Source organism: Solea solea, chromosome 3, assembly GCF_958295425.1.
Source record: "Solea solea chromosome 3, fSolSol10.1, whole genome shotgun sequence".
NCBI classification, from domain to species: domain Eukaryota; kingdom Metazoa; phylum Chordata; class Actinopteri; order Pleuronectiformes; family Soleidae; genus Solea; species Solea solea.
This window is the reverse complement of record NC_081136.1, coordinates 30,891,331-30,897,330: the sequence shown is the minus strand read 5'-3', so window position 1 is coordinate 30,897,330 and position 6,000 is coordinate 30,891,331.

Genomic DNA, 6,000 nt, shown 5'->3' with positions numbered 1-6,000 from the left:
CATGTAGTGAGCTATAACCTGAGAGGAGTTCTATCCTCATCATCACTCTTCCAGGAAACACTAAGCACAGCGCACTCAGTGTGAGACACACGCATTTTAATAGGTTCACACGCATGACATTTCTCATGCTGAGAAGTGATAAAAGTCACCGCACATAAATTAGTCATCTATGACTCGGTGATGCAAAGGCAGATTGCTCTGCGTAGTTCATTCATACAGCTGTTTAGAATTAGCAACCATTAGCCAATCAGAGAATGCAACAAAACGGAGCAGTATTTCTACTACTGAATAAACAGGAGGATTCTTTCTGTGATGTAGTTAAGTGAAATACCGACCCGACACGCAGCCTTTCTGGTTTCCACTGCCAAGATTGTCTTAGTGGAATATGTCCATTATTAGACTAACATTATTATCTTCAAACGTAGCCAGCCACCACCTCTCCATCGCATCAGCAACCCAAATCTCACTCCACCCATAAGTTCCAAACCTGAGAGCCCTGCCCTAAGCCACATGGATGCTATCAAGAAAAGTTGTAAGAGTAAGGTTTTAGTATATACTAAGGTATAAAGTCTATCTTTGTAGCCAGAAATCCCTCCTTTGTGTAATCCCTTACATTGCCTTCCTACAGTTTACCCCCCATCGTTCTCCTGCTCTTTCTTGTCCAGGCGCCAATTGCATCCTTGCATCCTTGCATCCCTCCTTTATACTCCTCATAAGATTAGAAGTACCTTCGGCCCAAGCCGTGCACCAGATGCTAACACTGTGCAGGCAGCACAGGCGATCAACAACTGTGGGACGGTTTGGCAGCTGCTTTTATAGGTGTTAGCTGCAGACCTTGCACCTCATAATCTTGTCAACATGTGACCTTAGATACCCGTTCTGCCCATCAGCAGCAGATGCCCTGTTCTGACACCACATGAGAGGGATACTGTATTATAGTTTTCATTTGCTCTATCACGCAGGCACCTCATTGAATAAAATGGAGGGAAGGGACCTTTATGCACAAACACACTGTAGTTTTTGGCAATATCCAAAGAGTAAAATCTGTCAAATCACTCGCATATTAAATGTTTTTATGTAAATAACACTTTCAGCCTTTCTTATTCATAAACCGTTCCACATGCATATAAACAGAAAGAGAGGGTGAAGAGGTCTCCCACCCTGTTAAAGGCTTGAAACTGTATTACAATTATTAACAGCCTACATATGGAGTTGAACATAAGTTTAAGATTATTGACAGGCATCTAGCATCACTGACCTCAGCACATTCACATTCACTGACCTCCAGTTTACCTACCTACCTGTCTACATATCTACCTACCAACCTGTCTACCTACCTACAGTACCTACCTACCTACCTACCAACCTGTCTACCTACCTACCTATTTATCTACCTGTCTACCAACCTACCTTTGTACCTACCTACCAACCTGTCTACCTACCTACCTATTTATCTACCTGTCTACCAACCTACCTTTGTACCTACCTACCAACCTGTCTACCTACCTACCTACCAACCTGTCTACCTACCCGAACGATCCAAGTCTCTCAGTTCATCGCGTGAATAAATGTAACAGCTTAACTGCGGCCTGACTGTTCTCTGTTAGAGAGGAAAACACACTGTTGGCTCTCGGATGTGATGCTCATCCTGTGAGTCATGTTTCAATGCTGGCAGACCTGAATCATCTTGTTTGTACTGCCTGCATTCACACACCACACAAAAACAGTGTGGAACAACATATGCTTCTTTAGAGATGCACACACACACACACACACACACACATACACCAACACACAGCAACTCAGTCACTTCATGTCATTGTTATTCTACCTCGCTCTGCAGTCACATGGTGGACGCGTCGAGTGAAGGTGCTCATTCACTTTGAATTTGGCTGTGTCACATGTTGACGAACGGCACCGTAGAGCTGCTGGTGTGCAGCAGAAGTCGGTAAATGGGGTTCATTTGTAATCCAACTGTAAATATGTCAGATCGTAGCCATTGGCTAATTTCTATCTGTAGTTCCTCAGCACGTTGATGAACACCATCTGTATTAGGTAGAGCCACAAAGAGACACATAACAATATTCATATTCAATATCTTCCCCAGGCAATAGCCAAAGAAATTACATTCTGCATTTGAGCTCAACTCCTCCCCGTCCAAACACTTTTCTCTGACAAGACCGTTCTCCCTGTCACTGCTGTTTTTGTCAGATAGAGTGCACCTAACTAACGGACATGGTGTCCACCATCACTTTAACAACATTAGAAACACTTGCTACAGTATATGAAATCAGCCATGACAGACCCCGCTCTATTAAATCCTCTCCTCTGCGCTACCACCGTTGAGCTAATTGAAATCTGCGAGATATGGGATGCAAGATGCAAGTTTATTCTATTAACAGGTCAATCCTCTCCTCAAACAACGGCACACGGCACCTTGTATTATTCTGTGTTCTTATATTTTTCATGACGTAGTTTGGTGACTGCATGTACCACTGAGCTCTAAGTGTTTTACACTTGGATTCATTACGAACATCCAATTTATCTATTTTAATTCTGCATCACTAGCCAGATTCATGGACGTGGAAAGTTGCCCACACCGGCAGCAGCCAGCTGTGCCTTCAACAGGCAAGTAAACATCTGTAGGAAGCAAGACCGTATCAGTGGTGAGTCTATTTAAGGTAATAGCTTCCCCTGGCACTGGCCATCTGACAGAGCTAATTACAATAAAGTCTCGGCTGGGAGGTTTCACATGCCGCCTGCGAAACCTTAAAAAACAGAGACGCAGGCTTTTTTAACACCTTTTTGTACTTTGTTTATCCCCTAAAATCACTGTTCCATTCCAAAACACTTAACTTCCCAATGGAGGCCTTCCTCATTAAGGGGATGGCAGTCTTGGATATTTTTTTTTTTTTTTCTTTTTTCGCCTCCTCCTTCTCCTCACCATGACAGTGTGGAGGAGTGCTTGATTGACGGGTGAGACATTTCTGTTGTTGTCATCTCTCCCAGGTGTTTCGTCTCCTCACCAGGGTGTGTACATATTCTCTCGCGCGCACACACACACATGACGAGGCCTGACAGAAACAACTGGGCACACATGCTCAGATAGAACAGTGACTCGTACTGAACACAACCTCCACACACACACACACACACACACACACACACACACACACACACACACACACACACACACACACACACACACACACACACACACACACACACACACACACACACACACACACACACACACACACACACACACACACACACACACACACACACACACACACACAGGGGGCTGTTGATGCATGTACCAAAAGACTACACCTGAAAAATTGGGACCTCCAATGGACACCAAAAATACAACATGTCATAAGTAAGTAGTCAATTTCCATTATTATAAAATGAATTTGTTATTTGTGTAGGGGCCAAAGTAAGACATGTCTTTGTGTTGCCATTAATAATGAACAAAAGGACATAGAAATGCTGCAAATTCTTTAGTTTAGTTTAGAATTTACATTACAAGCCACCTGTTCAACTGCTTGTTAACACAAAAATTGAAAAGGATTTGCTCCATACAAGGAGTAAATATCATCTAAATGTCCATTCATGTGTTAGCGGTGTGGTGCATTCATATATGTGGACATGTTTAAGACGATCTACTGAAGTTCAAACTGCGGAAGAAAGGGAATTTAAGTGACGTCGGTGCCAGACACACAAAGCTATATCTAGGGTTCACAGAGAATCGTCCAAAAAAAAAAAAAAAGGAAAATTTGCGGTGACTGGTCAAAAATGTCTTGTTGATGCCAGAGTTCAGAGGAGAATGACCGGACTGGTTGAAAATGATAGAACGACAACAGTCACTCTATGAGAAGACTCTCTGACAGCAAAAAACAAAAACAAAATAAATCAAAAATTACTTGAGTGCAGTAATGACTAATAGAAGAACTCACAGTGAGGTCCCTAAGTGACATTTGATGAACATAAAGGTGTTGTCATGTGACAATATTTCCAAAATGGCTGCATGAATGGCTGGCACATATTCAAATGTAAAAGGAAAGTGTTGCGTTTCTCTGCTCTAACGTTAAGATAACAGTTGTGAGCTTTCATTTGACAGTCATTAAATACTAATGCCAGTGTTCTCTGACTGATGCTGCAAGCGAAAAACTTTAATACATTATTTAATTCTATGGCAGTATTTATTTCCGAACTCCTACTTGAACTGTCAGTGTGGTTCTGAGATGCTTGAAGAATATAAGCAACAAATCAGGACCTCTTGACTGGCTCTGACACCAGCTCTGGATACCATGGTAACCACGTCCAACAAGCTGATCAGCCCTGTTTGCATCAAAGCTTAAACTCTCCATCCGCAAAGACACAAAGTGGACCATCTGTTTTATTTTGCCTGCAACACACACTCGTCCCTCACAGACACACACACACTTCTATTTTGAGTGGGAAGAGATGATGATTTTGTGAAGAGAGCAGTTTTCTTTAGCCACCCACCGTTTTCTGTTTCAGTGGCAGTACTAGCAACAGTCTGGTAATCGAATCAGTGGGCTGAGGACGACATAGATTATTGTCTCTGTTGGAAAAACGTGTCCTACACTGCTCAATGTGGATTGTTTGCAGAAGAAATTAATGATCAGTGTCAAAGGATTATGATAAAGTGAAATACAGAGATGGAAGAAATAATGGGTTTCCTCCAGCTGATAAACGTGTTAAACCAGCGGTTCAGCCGGTGCAGTAAAAGCACTGCTTTCTCTAATTGGAAATGGTCATTTGGTGCTCTTTACCTAACAAGGTCCCAATGGAAAAATGCTGAAGCAGTTCACCGTCATATTTCCCATAATTCAAAGCCAAGGTCAGTGCATTAAAAGACCAGACTTCTTCTCCAGGGAACGGGGATTGAGCTATTGTCAGTTATGAAAAAATGTGTTTGATTTACTCTGATATTAAGACTGTTTTATTGAATCATTTATAAAAGATTGTATTCATTACAAATATATATGCCTTTAAATGTTTTTATCATTTTAATAGTTACGCAATTAACGCAATTTATTAAGTTTAACTCTGTCCTGCTCTAAAACATAAAATCTAATGGTGTGTTTCCACCGAGTGGAATAGTACAGCTTGGATATTTTTTTGCATTTCAATTAGGAATAGTATCAAAATAACCAGCCCCAACCGTTTTTCAGTACCCTTGGGGTACCAGAGTAATGATACAGTACTGTATGGTATGGGTGGAGCTTGACGCACGTCAGTCAGCTGATTGCGTGACATAAAAGCGTCACTCCCTTGTGACTGGCAGTCGATTCTCATACCAAGCTTGACGTGTTGTTGAAAAAGCTTCAAACCGAGCAGAAAAGAAATCAGCTGCTCTATTGTTGTCCGCTACGTTGTTGTCTGCTACGTTGTTGTCTGTTTACGTTGATGTCTGTTAATGTTGTTGTCCGCTACGTTGTTGTCCGCTACATTGTTGTCCGCTACATTGTTGACCACTACATTGGTGTCCGCTACGTTGGTGTCCGCTACGTTGCTACATTGTACATAGTAATATATTTTCATACCTAGACTTAATATAAATAAAACACCCTAAATTAAATTAATTAAAATTGAATAAAATGGGTCACGGTTGACTGATCATCAGTTATCCACAGCTGTACCCTGTCACTTTTTTTCAGAATGATTCACTGTTAATTAATCAAACCAAATCCACCCTGTACATTAACCAGATGTATAATCCAACAACAAGGTCATGACAACATGTCCACCATCTGGTTTCCTTCCAAAAAAAACGTTGGGTGACTTTCTGACTGCTTTGCGCACGTGATGACATATAGGTTGTTGCGAGGCAAAGCCTTCATAGCCTTTGTTCAGTCAGACAAATATAGTTACTGACGTCAGCTTCAGGAAGAGAAGTCAGGCCAACTAATTGCAGAAACAAGAGAAATCAGTTCAGGATAGTAACATGGCATTTAGCCGTGCCAGGAT